The sequence below is a fragment of the Serinus canaria genome, chromosome 4, assembly GCF_022539315.1.
Source record: "Serinus canaria isolate serCan28SL12 chromosome 4, serCan2020, whole genome shotgun sequence".
Lineage (NCBI taxonomy): Eukaryota > Metazoa > Chordata > Aves > Passeriformes > Fringillidae > Serinus > Serinus canaria.
In genome coordinates, this window is record NC_066317.1 from 35,333,034 (window position 1) to 35,351,457 (window position 18,424).

An 18,424-nucleotide genomic window follows, 5' to 3' on the forward strand; every position below is an offset into this window, starting at 1 on the left:
TTATCAGTGCCAAGATTTATTCTTATTTCACTTCTTTTTTTTCTTATTCTGATCCTTTTTTCCTGAAGTGAATTCCTAATGCATAAGGCATAATATCATAGTGAAGGTTGTGCCTCAAGTCATCAGACTCACAAGTTTTCATCAATGCACATCAGTAATTTGGAAAACAAATCTAAACTGTCATATAGCGAAACAGATTCTATGTTCATTAAGTTAAGTCCAGTTCAGACTTGGAGTTCTACTTTATTTGTTTACTTGTTTTTCCCAGCATGAGAAATGCAAAATTCAAATTCATATTGATATTTAGAATTCTTCATGGACTAATGTTCAGAAATAATAACCACTGGAATTTTTATTAGTTAAAGCTAGTTTCATCTGCTAGACTTGGTATGATCTTATATTCAGCCTTCACAGCCAGCCAGGGTCAAATAGATTTCAGAGCTCCAGGCATCCTTAGACTCATAAAGATAAGAGTGTATAGCTGACTTTATCCTGATTTTACTGCCTGATCATGTAGCTACTGCTCTCTGGGCTCTGGTTTCCACCTACCCAGGTAGGGGCTGCAGAAGGCTGGTTGAGAACAGACAAGAGGGAGGGATAGACTAGAATTGGATCTGACCCCCACACAATCTGACTTTCAGCAAGCTGAGTATCAGTGAGCCACAAGTGCTGATATAACACGGTAATTACTCTACTAAGGCTAAATTGGCCTGAAGAACTTACTGGTTTTTCAAGTCTAATAGTGCCTGGTGACAAAAAGTCATTTTTCTACTTAAATTGCCTTGTACTCCATTAGATGCATCCATAGGAACTTTGTCGGAGTTAAAGCTGTCGGATCGGATTGTTAATTTGTGCAGATATTGAGACAACTTTGCTTAAAGTACTCTTCTTTCAGTACACTTACTTCTGACCAAAGAGTTTCTTCAATGTGTTCATGTAATTTTAGTTTAACAGTAAGGAGTGTTAAAGCAGAGGGAAAATGTTTAGTGCTGCACTTTAAATGTCAGAGGCTATAAAAACATCCTTTCTGTGATAGCATATGAAATGCAGCTATGTGCAATTTTGTTGAAATTTTTCTCAAAACTTGCTGAATAGTTTTCAGTCACCACAACTTGGTTATGGTAAGCCAGAGAAAAAAGAAACATTTCTGGTAATTTTCTACCTCTTTCCCCCTGTTTTTGCCACTGAATAAGTGCCAACAAAATATGATTTACTGGCTGGTATCTTAACAATCTGTAAACAGTTCCAGAGAAAGATTTCCACGGTGTCAGTCAGAGTGATAATAATCTCAATAACACATGCAGCTAGCTTGGAAGCTGATGATAAATTCTAAATGTCATGAGTCATGAAGTGATAATTATCACTTCTAATGAAGAGAATCTTCTAAGATTTTGCTTGGGATGTGCAGATTAACATTCTTCTTTTGAGATCTGTGAAGATCATAGATTGCTTATTTTTTTGTATGTTTTGCCAGTGATGAAGTTCTTCCATAACATTAGTATTACTGGATTGTATTATCCAGCAACATTTGCAAACTTACTTGAAAAATTTCAAAGCCTATTCTGAACATGCTAAACATTTCTGACCATAGTATGTTCTCCTGGTCTTCATCTGCCTGAAGCTGTGGGTGTGCACACTTTATTTCTACTTGTTACCTACAAAGCAGTTAAAAAGCCTGCAAAACATTTGCATGTGAAGGAACATGAGATTTTTAGTAACTACCAATGACCAAAACATTTTGTTTGTAAAGGAAGATAATTCCAAAGGATAGATGATTCAGAATGTCATAATGCAATCAAATTAATAGCAATACTCAGACTTCTGAGTTTGCTCACCACTTTCCTCCTTATCTGAGTTGCTGTGCTTTGGTCAGTCAGAACTCATGCCCTGGTTTTAAGCCATTGCACAGTGATAAATACTGCTCACTAATTATATATCATTCCATTTTTCAGGTAGCTTTTACAAATGAACTTCCTGAAGAAAAATAGCAGGAAGTGAGGTCAGAACATTTTTACCTCTTACGCTTTTTTTTTGTTATTGATGAAAGTTTTAAAAGTATTTAAGTACTTATCTCTCATTGTTACCAAGGACTGCTCAATGCTTGAAGAGCTTTAAGATTCTGGCCATTACTTAAAAATTAGTTTATCTGACATGGTTATTTCTTGTTAAAGGATTTTCTTTATTTAGTTTAGCCATATTTTTAAATGAGGACTCACAAATGTAAGCAGTGAAACTTTTCTAAGAGAACCTGACTGATTACCATTAATTCCTCTCACTTCAGATAAAGCGGCAGAGGGATGTTCAGAGCCAAATAAATGGCAGCTCTTTTCCTAGTGCTCGGCAACATGTGGCTGAACTGGGAAAATTTTACATTATGTAGAAAAATCTTCCTGCCTAATGTGTGCAATTCATAGCTGTCTGAAGGTTTTAATGTGAGGAATTGTTGCTAAAGCGTATCTCCATAACTTATCCTTGCACAGATGAATTGTGCAAAGTAAAAAGAACATGAATCTTTCAGTGAGGTCTTTTTGAAAGCAGTCTTTGCAGTTTTCCCTCAGCAGGAACATTTATAGGATCTCGATTACACTGGGGGAGAAATTTTTCAGTTCTAAAAGGCAGTAATTGAATTGCTGCCACAGGGCATATCATTCCAGGCTTCCTGCAAGCGTTGATCTGTGCTAACAGCAGTCACGGTTTTCCAGCTGTACACTGTCCTGCAGAAAGGTTGGATTCAAGAGAAGGTGTTCCTGTGACAATTACAGGGGGAAATGCAGCAACCACATAGCAGGCAAGTCGTTAAAATGACATGAAAACTGAGGAAACAGATCAGTGATGTAGAAAAAAATTAAAATTAAAAAAAAAAAAATCCAAAGCCTAGACACATGTATTTATGATTGGTGATATGCTGTGTTGTTTCAAACTGGGATGTAGAACACAGAGAAAACAAATAAACTAGTCATTCTTTGCACAGAATTTTCATGACTGATGACAGAAAAATCTGAGAGAAATGATACTGTGAATCAGATGACTATTCGTGCTTTGCTATATTAGTTTTCCAGGAGAAATTCAGTACAAGGTAACCGTTTTTAAAACGACATATATTCACCTTGGGTTTGTTTTCAGAAAAAAATCTGAACGTTCATAAAAATTAATTGGGTGTTTAAACGTGCATGTGGCAGTGCTATGAAATATTAAAAGGTAAAAAAAGTTCTGGAGAGTCTTTTTAGTTTAGGCACTTTAGTAAGTCTTACATGACATGAAATACATGATGTTATTCCAGTGCTGAATAACTAAGTGTTTCACAAAGTTGCAGATAGTAACCATTCTTTGTTTTTACTAAGGCAATCACCTTTTCACTCAGAAATATGAAAAAGAAATTAATTTTAGCTTATAATAATGAAAAATAACTAGTGCTGTCTGTCTTTTCCCCTAAAACAGTGCCTGAAGTTTAATTTTTTTTCTTTAATTTCATGCAAACATGTCTATAATGGCAATAATGTAGAGTGTATGGCAATGTATGAATACATATTTAACTAAATTTAAATTCCCTCTCCATTTTTTTTTGCAATCAATCAATCTCTGCTCAGGAAGAGAGACTATGAAAAAATGTGAAACGTATAGAAAAAAACCAAGACTGAATCAGAAGCATACAATAGATTCAGAGTTTCAGTTATTCTCTACAGATATGTTCAAAACATGGGTGAAGTTTGGGAAAAACAAGCAAACTGGGCTTTACTGAAACAAGAAATTAAAATGTCTGTAGCCTAACAATTAGTTTGGTGAAAACTCCAAAGTGAACAGAAATACTTAGAAAAAGTCAGTCTTGGTATTAAATTGGCTCCTACCAAATAAATAGCCCTGAGTTTGCGTTGAAGTATTTGTTCTCTGCTTTAACCACCTGAGATGGCAATTTGTTCATTTTTGTTGTCTGACCAATCCCCAGACTGAGACAGGAGCTTCACAGAGAGTGAGTTTCCCATCTGCTGTCAGCTCCTGTCCTCATGTGTATCCACACACAGGCAGAATGTCTGTATTGCTACTTGGGGGCAATGCCTTAAAGACTTTGTGCTGCCCCATGCAGTCCTCAGGCTGCACTGGCTCACTGCAGTCAGAAATTTCCCTGCCACACCAGCAGTTCTTCAAGCTCCTCTTGGTAGTGACCTTGAGCCCTTCACACTCCCCTGGAATGAGATCCAGGAAAAGTGAGATGAGACAGGGACTCAGCTGGGGTCCCACAGTACTTCAGCAGCCCTGGTGAGCAGCAGCTGTCGGAGTTTGTTCCTGGCTAGCTGAGGTGTGGTGAAGCTCATCTCAGCCATCAAATGTGGAGATGGCTTTATATTTTTCTATCTACCTCCTGTTCTTTTGTATATGCTGAAGTTTTCCCTGTATAGTTCACAAATTATCTGCATTATATGGAAGTCCTTTTCAGAATATCTTGGCTTAAAACAAAGTGCATTTTCATAAATTTGATAAATGTATAAAGCAATCGCTTGCGTGTGTAAAGCTTCCTCAGTCTTATGGCAGATACTGAATCTTACATTAACAAGCCCTAAGTCCCCTGGTAAACTGTTGTCTGATGAAACCGATAGCTCTGGTGTTTGGAGGCTGCAAAGGGCCTTAAAAGTAAAAACAATATTGACATTGACGAATAGATGAAATGCTGGCCTTGCTGACTTAGTTGCTTTCAAGGTATTCTGCAGAGTTTTGCTGGAGTAGTTGCTAAACGAAACACACAGTGGGGTTATTGAAACAAGATATTATAAGAAGTTTCTAGGACATGTTCAAAGGAAACTGAAGTATTTTTGATGTTCTCACATTCTGTGAGATCCTTCTAAAATCAGGGTGTAAGCGTGCTGGTTGATATACAATCTATATACAATTTTGGTAAATGAACAAGCACACATTTGTATCCAAGAATTAAAATGTACTGTTGATCTAATGCTTTAATTGCCTAATCAAGATATCACAGTCAGTTAACTTAGTGCAATTTAAGCTGTATTTACACTTATGTAAATTATCTAATTATTCCTTGTTGTTATTAATGATGCTACTGAAGTAGTTTTAAGCCAACATCTTATTATCTACCCTTTTCTCTGGTGATGTGCTCACCCCCCTTATGTGTTGCTCCACTGAGTTGAGTTTTGCCATCAGGAGTACAAAGTAAGGGATGAGGGTTTTTTCCTCCCAGGCCTAATTTATTAGGTTCTTTAATCCTTCCCTGTAGATGCTGTGATTTCCTTTTAGGGAGAGAACCATGCAGCTACACACAGCTAAACAAAACAGAAAAAAAAACAGATAGTGTAAGTAAAGCTTAGGGACACAGAATAAGCAGCAGCCAATTTCCCACCAGTAACTGTGGTATTGGAGCTAGGGCAAGCTGGGCAATAATCATCAGCTCTTTAAGCAAGTTGCAGATATGGTCTATGTTCCTTAAGTATTTTACAGATATAGGAAATCAAGATAAAATAAGTTCAACACACAGCACAAGTCCCATGTCCTAATGTGTTTAATTTTATTTTTTTTTTATAAAAGCTGAGTTTTTATAAAAAAGCACCAAAGCACTATTGCTAGTGCTTGGTCATGCCACTCTGTGTGATCCAGAGAACTACAAGATAAATGAGTCCTTCAGTCCTTAATTCCCTTGGGACTGAAATTTTCACTTGTGTAAAACTCTTGCTTTAAAAAAGTTGTCTGGTAATCTTAATAAATGAAGCACATCACCGTCATACCAAGGGAAATTTCCTGTTAAGGAAGTTATCCTAGAGAGAATTTCCTCATGGCAACATGAACATGTGTCAGTGAAAGAAAGCAGGTAGCCTGTATCCTTCTTCTGAACATCTCCAGCTGTTCTTTTGGAATTTGGGGTCTTTTGTCTGAGTTTTAAGTATTTCCCCTTTGGCTCCAAGCTGCAAAGTGAACCAAATTACAGGATGCACTGCTAAAATACAGTGTGCTCTTTACAGCAGAACTAAAAGCCCAGCCCTACAGCAGAATGATGGTGTGGTGTGCATAGTAGTCATATCCATATCAGAATATTGGTAGCTGTTTTTATTTTACCTTTTACTGATGTGGTATCTGATGTTTTGGGTTTAATAGTGCTCCTGTATTCAGGTTTGCCCACTGTAAGTTTTATTAACTCCTCTGTTATTTTTCTGTTGCTCTTGCTTCCTTTCAGCTGCTTCTAAGAAAATTTGAACACAGAAACATTACTCTAGAAAGAATTCAGAGCTCCAGCTCTCAGATAGCTTGAAAATTAAGCTAAACACATTTCTTGGTGTTTAGGTGCTATCACAGTTTAGATTCCAGAGTCTGATAAGCATCAACCACTCCAGATAATGATAAATAGATCTAGAAATGTCTTCGGTAATCAGAAAATTTAGTCAAATTCCATTTTTTTTCAATTTTTCAATTATTTGTAAAAGATTCACTATGTGAGAACAGTTACAAAAGTGGTACAGGGGTCAATGGTGGTAGTTCTGTTTGCTTGTCTGTGCTTTTGCCTGTACCTTTTCCATTTCCTAATTGTTCTACTTAGGTCTAAGCTATGTCCTCACAAGAAGCAGAAAAGAAACAAACCTTAGGTAATAACTTATAAAAAATTAAAAAAAAAAAAAAAGAGATATCTGGTTGCAATATTTCCATGGGAAAAACCTACCAACTCTACAGATCAAACTACAGCTAAATGCAAAAATACTTGTGTTTTTCCCAGGAAAGCCCTTGCTGGAGCTGCCATGGAGATGAGGAAGTGGGTTTTTGGAAAGATACTGCTGCTTGTGTAAATCTGAGTAGCTGGAGGAGGTTATCTGTAGGTAGCACAGTAGATATCTTGAAATGTGACTCACACAATGAAAAGTTTTTCCAAGGAGAATATTTTCTGCCCTGATTTATTTTTGCATTGCACTTAGCTTGCTTGCAACAGTAAATCTTCACATGGCTGGTTTTCAAGTCTGCAGAGGACACATAGATTTTAAAAAAAAGCTTACAGGGAATGGCAGTAACTTTCCTTTTGTTACACCTTATTTTAAAAAACAAAACCTTGGTCTGTTAAATGTGGGAAACCTCAAACCAGCACAAAACTGGGGAGAAGTGTGACACACCGTGTGTGAACCACAGTCCAGTTCATTGAAAAGGTGGTGATGAGGGGAGGATTCAGATGGTTCTGGTCAGGACCTGTGGAGCTTCTTGGATCAATCAAGATAATGGCAGTCTACCGAGTACTCAGTAAAAAGTGCTCTAAGATGGAAATGATACAATCTTTTGTTTTCCTATTCAGATATTTCTTAAATTAAGGTATTTCTGTTGTAGATTTAAAGGGTAAATTTTTATATGTCAAGGAAATATGAAATGCAAAGGTTATGTGCTCTATTAAATCGATAATCTGCAGGTTTCTTACAGTAATAAAGGTGTGACAGTTGTGTTCAGAATTACAGCATTTTGTCCATCTTTAAGGATCAGGAAAATGCTGTAAGGCAGATATAACCATTCAAGTTATGAAATAGCTTTACACTTTCTAAGAGCAAGACATATTCATGGCAATGATTTATTTCTCACTTGATACTGGCTAGTCCATTAATGCTTTATTTATGAAAGATATGAAATGATCACTAGGACAATACTGTGTTTATACAAGTAAAATGTATAGCCAGAGGTACCAAGCCTTGTGTTTGAATCTGGATTCATGTGGCCATCTATGGGAAGATGAAACAACCCTAAAGCTCTGTTTTCCAGAGAGATTAAGAAAAGTCCATGCCATCCTTATTCCTCGTACCCACAGGTTACTATATTACCATAAACTTTGTTGCAATGTAAAGTAAAAAATACTAGGCTATATCCTTTTTCTTTTGGTGCTGCAGGACAGGCAGCTGTTTGGGTGGGGAAAGTGGCGGAGGAGTATTCAAAATAGGATGTATAGAAATGCATGGGCGTAGTCTGAGCCTAATCCCTTTGTCGTTGTATGAAAGCTGCCTGGAGCTTGGATCTACTTGTTAATATTCAATATAATATTTATTTATTTAATTAGTTAACCTTTAGGTCTTAGATGTTCATTTAATATTCAGGATGTCTTTCTCTTTCTTAGCCTTAATGAGGCAACCTGCCAGACTAAAGAGAATGTGAAGAGCGTTAGTGATCCTGCAGAACAGTTGTGACAACTGAGAGAGATAGGAAAAGACAGGTTGGTTCAACATTTAAAACAAAGGGAGAAAAACATAAAAAAGAAAAGAAAAAACTCAATGTCTCCCTTTCCAAAGCTTGATTTATGTAACAGCTCATTTATTTATTCTTTTTCTTGTTTTAAATAAAAAGTGAAAAGAGGATCCTATATCCATGATAAAACATGGTGTTCTTGTTTGATTAATAGCTCACACTGGTGTTAGAAGATGCCTAATTATGCATCAGTGCTTGCCTCATTATGTAGAGGAACATCATCATAGCAGATAGTCTGTGAACAGAGAATGATTTCCTTTTTGATAATTAATTCTCATTCTTCAAAGTATGTAACCAAAACAACTCTTTCACTATAAGATTTCAATAGACCTAATTTTGGAAGCACACTGCTTGTCTCAAATAATGAAATGGGGTAAACAAGGTACCTCACCTAATCTAAAAAACATTACTTAAATTGATTGCTTTTCTTTTGCCAGTGGTTGTCAGAGAATTTCCATGAACTGCAGCTTTCTGAAAACCTCTTCAGCAATAATAACTCCATCTTCTTTCACTGTGCTCCCCGACATAGCAGTGAGAGCAAAGGTTATGCAACTAACAGGGCTAACTTCTGCAGTTAAATGATTGAAACAGTTTTGAGAACTACAGTTGTAGCTTGGTAAAAACCAGAAACTTTTTCATTTCAAAGTATCAGAAGAAGAGTTGTATTATTTCCACTCTGGACAAAATTGAAAAAGGAAAAACTCTTGAAATAACACCTACGAGAAGAAAATGTTTGGATGATGAAATGCAGCAATTGAGAGAAGGAACTGGATACTTGCTTCATCAATAAGTGTTCCTGGGTCTTATAAAGGTCTGCATTCCATCTGTAAAAAAAAAGTCAAGTATTACCAGGTGCTTTGTTATAGGAAATAGAATTCAGGAGATATGAAGGATAATTAGAAGTCTGTGGCTCCATGCTTCTAGCATTTGCACTGCTAGGAATTTGAGGCCTCTTTCAGTAGGTCAGAAAAACCTCATTGAGCATCTACATGTTTTGTCCTGTTGCACTCTGCAGAGCATAGGTAAATTCATCACTCAGCAGGAAAGATTTGGTACCTCAGAACTCCAGTTCCTGTGTCAGAGAGGGCATTTTTAAAAACAAAAATACCGATACAAAAGTTGGAAGGCAACTTTACTATATTCTTGATATAATATCACATTTCAAAGATAGTAAATAAGATATTGCCCATGATGTCTTTTGTGTTTTGAAATCTGAGTTTCAAAGTATATTTCAAGGGCTTCTCTTATTTGCATCAGAAGTCCTGTGGACTTGGGAAAAAACCTCACTGAATTCTTGAGGAAAGGACTCACCTCAAGCTCTATTTAGGATCTGGCCAGCCTGTGATGGTTAGCACATAAAATGGAAGAGAACTACAGAAGTACAGCACTTTCAGTTAGTCAGGAGGTTACTTAAAGATTCCGAGAGTAGATGGCCATATTCCAATACCTTCAGGTTAGTCAAGCCTGAGGCTTGCAACCCTTTAAAATGTCAGTAGAATTACTCTGGGAAATAAGTATTCCATGTAGGGAGCTGTACCAGAATCTGATGCCACTTAAAAAGTAATTATGTGATTGCATGTGTTCTGTGACTCCTATTTCCAGGGCTTCCAAGGAGCAGCGTTACTGTCCTCTGCAAATACAAGGTCACTGCCATCCTTACTGTGGTGTCTTACCAGTTCTCCAATACAAACTGTCCTTGGCATTTGAGAGGTTAAAAAGAGCACAATGAGAGAAAACTCTTCCCTGGAGACAGCACCTATTGCAAAAGTTAGTGATGTGTTTTGGAGGAAGAACTAAAAGTATGTCAAAGATAGTTTTAGGCAAAACGGAGAAAATGTCAGTCTAAATACAGGTCTCAAAATCTACAAGGCTGTTTGCAGTGTTAAAAATACATTACAGAAGTGCTGCTTGACAGGTCATCATTTACGATTTTTAAGAATCAATAATGTCAGGATGCAAAATTGTGACTGTGAAAGAAAGAGGATAGCATGTGTGAGTAATGTATTGATCTCAAGGAAAGTTTATCTTTCATGGATTCACTTCCAAATAACCTTATAATTGGCCTTGCAACCTGGAAGAAGCCTCACAATATACTTCCCTTGGGGATGAGTTACTGTAAAAATACCTCTGTAGTAAACAGACCTGTTAAAAATAATCAAATTTTAATGCAGCAAGGTCACTCTTTTGACAGGTCTGTGCTACCTAATTGTGTTCAGAGAATGACCTATATGAAGAAATTCTTCCCAGTTTGTTTGAAGTTTATTCTGTTAGCCATGCTTCTCTTGTGGTAAAGCAGTTCCAGGGAGCAAAATGTTCTGCAAATGAAGGAGGCTGCTGTCAGCTGTAGGAAGGACATGCTACCATACTACAATGCCATTGAAAGTTTCAAGAGCTAGCATATACAATTGGCAGTTAGAATAAATCCATTAAAAAGTCTCTCACTGTTTCCTTATCAGGAAGGAAAACTTGGAGCTGTGTCAGTATCACCAACCAGCTATCAAGCCAGCCCTAGATGCTTATGAGGAGGTTTGATGTACTGTGCTGCATTACTGCAACCTAAAACTGAAATGTTTCACTTCTTTTCCTGTTCAAAAACCTGAATGAAAAGGGACCTCAAGAGTTTAATGATGCTTCTGTGACATCTGTGTAAGCAGTCACCACACCTCATATCTAGGTGTTCAATTACCTGAACACTCATCTTGTTGACAAAGGCACTTCTCTGCTGGTGACAGAATGACTGGTAAGTCACAATTATCTGGGCTCAGGGAAGTGGAACAAAGGAGTACCAGGAACTCTACATGTCTCTATTGAATGTCTCTATAGTTGGAGAAGTCTCAGCAAATCCAGCTTGCCTCACAGATTCTGCAGTCCCCGTCACTGCTTTCATGACTATATGAAAGCCCATGTGCAACAAAACAGATTTGTTCAGAGAAGTTTACCTTAAGTCTATCCTGAATGAAATCAAGCTGTATTCATCTGCTCTGTTCAGCCTCTTGCTCTTAGTTATGCTGACCTTTCCAGATTGTGACAAAAGAATGTGCATTTACTATGGAGTTTGGAGATTCTTTCAACTTTAACAGGCTGTAGTTGAAATTGAGCATCAAAATGGGGGTGCTGTCTGGGAGTTCATAGTCATTGAAGTGAAAGGAGTGAACAGAACAATTGCACATTCAGGATGCTCTCCACAGCCTTGTAGCATATCATGCAAGGACTTTAGGTCATTATTAACATCAGAAAAAGAAACTGCATTTTATCGTGACTCATTATTAATATCAGAAAAAAAGAGATTGCATTTTAGCTTGACTCAGGCCAGTTAACTCAAACATCACAGCCAAAACAAGTTTCTGAGTGTTTGGCACTAGTGTCTCTGTAAGCAGAGCTACTTCCAGATCAGCAATAAATACATGGTGATCTCAAGTGATCAGAGTCCTAGGTATGCAAAACTGTTTGGAAATAATGGGTTATCTAGTGCTAAAATAGGATGGCTCTTAGGCAACTGCTATTAGGTAGCTACAAATTTTTCTTTTATTTATCAGTCTGTATCAAAACTTACCATACCCAATAGTTTCCACCCTACCTGTCTGCTTCTGGAACTCCTTGTTGTCTGGAATGGTTATGGATTAGATGCTAAAATCTGTTTGGCAGAAAACTTCCCCATTCTTCCTCCAGATTTCCTTAGTCAGGGTAATTGGCAGAAGAGCTTAGGTAAATACTGAAGTCAATGTCAGTCACTGACAACCTGCATGATGAGACAGTGTGCCCTCAGCAGATATGTGTATGATACAAAAACAGAGACAGGAACTGACACATTAAATAATATAGGAAGCTCAAGGATCAGGCAGAAGAAATCTCATTAATTTCAACAAAGAGTGATAGATTCTGCACCCAGGTGAATAACTCCATGTGCCAGTGAAGATGCAAACTGGCTAGCTGGTGTGATGTAAGGACCTGCAAAGGTTGTAGTGGATAGCAAGTGAATAGGAGAAAGTGCCCACCTTGTATCACCAGGAAGGTAAACTGGATTGGGCTATGCTAGAGTAGTCAGATAAAATTGGGCTATGCTAGAGTAGTCAGATAATGTAATTCTGCATCCAGTTTTGGGCTCTGCAGTTCAGGAAGGACTTCAGCTGGAGTCAGCCTAGCTGAGGATCAGCAGGACTGTCATGAGCCAAAAGTATGTGACCTTTGAGAAGAGGCTGATAAACCTGGGCTTGTTTAGTCTGGCAAAGCAGTAGCTAAATGGTGATCTAACATCTGCCCACAGTAACTGGAATGGGAATTGCAGAGATGACAAAACTAAATTCCTCCTGATACTGGCAGATGGTATGAAGCACCAGCCCTAGGATGCAGCTTGGAAGATTCAGTTTGGACTTTACAGAAGGCTTATTCACAAGAACAGTAGTGCAGCAGTGGATTAGTTTACCCAGAGCTATAACCAGGGGCCTTGTCCTTCTTGTAGATTTTGACTTGGCTATGAAAAGTGGCAGCTGACCTGGTAAAGACTGTGCAATCTTTCTGTGTTTAACCAGCACTTCCAATCAATGTTCTGCAAATAAGAAACTTAGAGGGAAACTAGAAGAAATTCATAGGCTCACCTTGTGTTCTCTATTCAGACTGATTTGGTTTTATGGTAACAGACATACAGGCAGTGAAAACAAAAAGAATGGCAATGCACTGGAGAGGGATGTTTTGTCAATTGCAGCAGAAAACAAGGAGTAACTGAATAACCACAGGTCACACAGTTTCCTTTATATATTTTCTGTCAAGCTTATGTCAGTCATCAAAAGATGAAGCTCTTCTGGGAAAAAGATATGCTCAAGGCTTCAGGAAACAAAAGGAGGATATCCTTGCTAATTTTACCTGGGAAGATAATCCTATCTTGCAGAAAAGAACATAATAAAGTGATGGAGCTCTTCTCACTATGAGAGCCTTGGAGGGTGCATGAGTGTACTGGCAAGTTTGTCTGTGCATATTGGCACAAAGCTCTTTGTTGCTGGCCAGAGAGTAAAAAAGATAGAGAAAAATCTTCTTGAGCTGGCCTCAAAGAAGCTGACCTTGTGGCTGTTGCAAGGCAAAATAGCCATTTTATTGCTTTAATTTTCACCAAGAGAAAAAATTGTTTGTGTATTGTTTTACTGACCTAAGGCCACAGACTACTATAGTTCATACTATAGACTACTATGGCCACATTGCTTCCTCTCATATTCCTGTGCTGAGATAACTGGAGAGGCCAATATACTTTTTCTATTATTGTAAGGGGTTTTTTTGACTATTTTCATATGGTTCCTGTTGGGAATTCCAGAGCATGGAATTACATACATCTCAGTCAGTTCAGGTTAGACATAAACAGATTTAGTTAAAATTGTTTATCCAGGCATTTGGCAGACTCTGTTGCTACTCTTCACTGTTTGATAATTTGGTGGTCAGTGATCCATAACAGAAATTGCTAGTACTTTTGAGCAGAAATTTGAGGTGCTACAGATGTGGAGAAGGGCTCTGTTACAGGCAAAGATTTGGGGTGGACTTGCCTGGCTGGACTGAAGTGGAGCTTAACAAAATGTTGTATTTTCTTTGTATTTTCCTTCCTTTTTCATGGTCCATACTGCAGTCAAGCACATCCTGAAGACCAGGTCTATCTTTCCTGTAATCTTTTAAGTCTCCCTGACTCATTCTCAATAACCCTGGAGGAATATTTCTTATCACACAGTAACATGGGTACTAATGTGATAATGAAATACTCTCTATGTGCATTCCAACATGAGAGAAGAATTTCAGTTCTGCTTTTTACTACTACATGATTTTTTACCTGACAGAGACAGAACCCTGGTTTCCAATTTATTTCTGGGCACCAAATTAAGTAAATGGGTATTCTGCTTGAGTAGATCTTTAATTATTATGACCAAGCAATTGTGTCTCTGCTATTATTTCAGAAAAACTTCTCCAGACTTTAAATGAAGACAGAGGAGGCCCATGCAGAAAAATTACAATGGAGAATTTGTTTACAGGCTGCCACTAGAAGAGACATAATGCTTCCCTTAATCATCACTTGTCAGAGCAGTGACAGCCTGTAAACAGCCTGCCCATGCATTATTCTTTATTTGTCACCCTTGTGCCAGCTCTTGCCCTAGCAGGTGCCTGGCATGTGTCAAACTTACGTTTCAGGGATTCATCTGACTAGCACTGGAAAGAAAAGCATGATGTAATTTCTTTGCAATTATGAATTGGATATTTGCTCCCATGTCTAATGGAAGGGGCTTTGGCTTCTTTGTATGCAAAAAGTACCATTTATAGCTTACTGTAGAATTTAAATACTGGCTTCTCTCTCCTGCCCAATTCTGAAAGTGGAATTTATGTAATGCTACTGAATAGAAAGTAAACCATCCTACCTCCCTGTTCTATTGTCATGGCAAATCTGTTCAAACGGTTTCCTTTGGTAATAAATGGGCAGAATGTGCTGTCCTCTGGACATTTAAATGTCTTTTTATTACAGGTTGCTTTCTATTTTACACACTGCATTATAATTTCTTTTAAATAATTTCTCTGGAATTACAGTTTTGTGCTAACATTGATTCATGCATGTTCACTTGTCTACTTGAGTTTGCTTAGTTGTGACTGTATGTGTGTAACATACAGGGTTTGTGTGTGAGATGCTTCTTCTGCAGATAGTATTAGCCATAAAATAGTTGGCATCTGTGAGAAAATGCAGTTGTTCTGTAGAAAATAAAATATTTGGTGTTCTCTTCTGTGAGGGAAGTTTATGGAGTTCTGTAAAAAGGGGAAATTTATTCTAATAGGTTTGGCAAAAGACAAGATTTTAAATATCTAAATTTGTTAGTAATCACAAACACTGATATTATTTTTTAATCAAAAAATGTGGCTCAAAATGAAATATATGTTTTTACTATTTATATAAATAGTAGAAAATACTACGGTTTTCTTTAAAACTACTACTCTTCTACTGTCTCTGGCTGTTACTCTGTGTTTATTTTTGCTTTTAGAGATTGGTAAAATTTGAAACAGATAGTCCCTCAAGACATTGTAGGATAAATTAGAGTATGCGATCACTTTAGTAATGATTTAAGTTTGAAAAAATCTTTACTCATGGATCTAAAAGGGAATTTGTTTCCTTCACCTTAAGATATTTTCATTCTCACAACCATGTTGGAGTTTGTCATTGAACTCAAATACTTTGTGATGTTTTTATAGTTATTTTAGTTATTGAGAATTTTTTCCCAAATAAATTCCCAAACCACCTTCCTTGCTACATCTCAAAACTAAAGAGACAGCAGGTATTCTTGCAGGCCTCTATTTGACTCTGTCATGACTTACTGTTAGGATATTATTAACATATAACTGGTCTGTAAAATGTAGATACCTTATGTCTCTCTAGTAATCCATATAGATTGGTTTGTATATAGACCTGGTCTTTTAATGTCACTTGTCTAACTAAGCTCTATAAAATTCACAAGTCATTACTTTTGTTTTCTTCCTTACCACTTCCAGATATGTCTAAATGAGGATGCATTTTGAATTCTGTGTAAAAAAGATGTGCAAATTTTATTTGTGTGTTTCTGCTTTTTTATGACTTGTTCCTTAGCAACAAGGAGAAAATAATAAAATCATTTGGTGATGGGACTAATTGAATAGATGAAAATAATTTTGGGGTATGTAATTCTGGCATCAAAAGATGTGCTGGATGTTTTAATGCAGTTCTTCACAAATCAGGTGATGTGCTGTCTAAAATGCATGAAGAGCTGAGAGAGAGGGAGGAAGGTGGTACAGTGCTTTTGTTTGTTTCACAGAATTTCAGCCAAAGGAAAAAAAAATTAAAATTTGAGAGACCTTTTTCCTGAGTTTGCAAGGAATCTAAAGCAATGAAAGAACAGTATGAACTACCATCAATTTAATAGATTTCAAGCTCCAATACAACTAATGACAATCAAATCATAGTATTCAACTCTATTGTTATTTAGCAATTGATATAAGAACAGAAAAGAATGTATCATAATTTGATAGTTTACATCATCTCTCCCTGAAGTGTTTTCCTGAGAATATAGGCACTCAGCTTTCAGAATTTGCTCACTGAAAGATGTGGAAAGAATGAAATTAATTCCTTTGTATGAGACTGAATTTCAGTGAATTAATTTGCCTCAAGACAGTTGATAGTGATCAGAATGCATGAAAAGGGTGCATTTGTATCAGTTCATTTCAACAGCAGTGCTGGCCGTGTTCAAACTGCCTGCTGTAAGGGCCTTACCCTAACCATTGTGACACCCAGCTAGTGAAGGCCACACTCGTGTGCCTGCAGGCACCAGATTGTCCAAGTTGTTTGTGGTAGGCTCCCTGGTCCTGCTTCTCTCCATCAGAGCATTTAGGTGCTTTCTTGGTAGCTGCCTTCATCTACAAAGAGGGAAACTGCCTAAAAACAGGGAGGAGTAAAGCAGTTGTGTCTGGCACATCATGAAATTCAGAGCTATCTAGCAGCTGGCCAGCTCCTCTGACCAACCAGTGTCCCACCAGTGATCCCATCTCTGAGGGTAGGCAGGTGATGGTGGGGGATTTGTGCCATAGCCAAGGCATTAAGTGGCTGCTTCCAGAGTTGGAGAGGTGTGTTCTGGCTGAGCAACCCAGGTTTTTTTTAGTGCTTGTCTGAGCAATGTGCAGCAATGTGGTCTTGCTCTTGGTGCTGGCTTCCTATGCACTGTTCAGTGCAAACAAACTGAAGACTGGCGGATGGAAAAGGAGAAGGGTTGGGTGACCTTCGAGAACTGCAGGAAATTTCTGGTGTCTGTGGACTAACAGAACCTATGGTACCTAACTGATTAGATTTGATTTACTTTGGAAATATGTAATAACCTGTCACTTTGGAGCTTTTTCATTTTTCATGGCTATTAGATGATACAATTTACAATATAGAAAAAAAATCCAGACTGACAGCCCTAACAGACTTTCTTATATTACCTGCAAGGTCTTTGTATCTTTGTTTTTAAGGTCTATTTCCCTTCTTCTCTATTTCTGTGCTGTGGGAATAGTCTCAATGGAGCTCATAAAAACAGAAAAACAGTTCAATAAATATACACTTTAAACAGTTTTGCCTGTGGGCACAAAATGATGCAGGGCTTGAATAAACCTCAGTTCAGTCACAAAACTGAATTCTAGCTGGTAGCTAAAATGAGTCAGAGTAGCACACAGGCCTTGTCCTGTGAATATGATTGGTCATACAGAACTCACCATTCAAGACACTGAACATCTCTTGACATTGTTACTGTTGTGATTTTATTGAGTGTAAATAGTGAAATGGGGTGGAAAAGGGGAAAATTCTTTTCTTCTTATTTAGGAATTTAAATGTCTATTCTACAGTCAGCCACAGAGCAGAAGACAAAAACTTTCTATATTTATCTGAATGTCATTATTTTTGTTATTGTCTCAGACTTGGCTTTCCTCACTTGACCTAATATTTCTCCCAGGCAGTACAATGAGCACAAACCTCTCTCTTGACTCAGGATGTCTCCAGAATGTTGAGTTTCTCCTCCTAGAGGCCCCAACCTGTTCTGTAATCATTGCAGTGGGATGTTCCCAGTCCCTCTCCTGTGCCAGTGTGCATCAGGATTCCTCAGTACAGAAGACCATCCCATGTAGGTCTCTTCCACTAAGTACACATCAGTCTTCTACTTCTTCCAAATATGCAGGTAGCTTTTGAAAGTTGTATGTGTTTATCAGCTAAGAAAAAAGCAATAAATAAAAAAAATAAAATAAACATGTGGAGGGAGCTCTATTTCACTGGAGCTTAATTTTATTTTTACACAAGATCCTGTATTGTCTGTGCTGTGACTTGTTTGTTCATTGCCTTAAATTTGTATTTAAGGCAATGTCAGCATTATATACTCCAGGATACTGCTAAATGGAAATCCTTTTGGCTAGTCCACAGCAAACACCTTGCAATTTGCAGTGATGTAAGAACAGGAACATGGCCTGTGCTGTCCATAAAAGTCCAAAGAATTAGTAGCTGGTATCAGCAACAAGGATAACTTGACAAAGCCATTTCCATGAGACTTACCTTGCAATCCTTAACACCACTAAGTGTATCTTGTCAACGGTTTTAATTATTAGAGATTAAGCTTTTCTCTCCCTTTTCCCCTGATGAATGAAATTATCGTATTGTTCCAAAGTAACGAGTGGCAAGCTGAGGTGTTACAGCAAAGACAAAAAATCAGGG

At 37.6% G+C, this 18,424-nt stretch overlaps 1 protein-coding gene across 1 annotated transcript in view; it reads left to right on the forward strand.

The window, feature by feature from the left end:
• The window catches only part of GALNTL6 (polypeptide N-acetylgalactosaminyltransferase like 6), a 427,616-nt gene that overhangs the window by 329,697 nt on the left and 79,495 nt on the right, over window positions 1–18,424 (forward strand). The gene's annotated exons all lie outside the window — the stretch shown is intronic.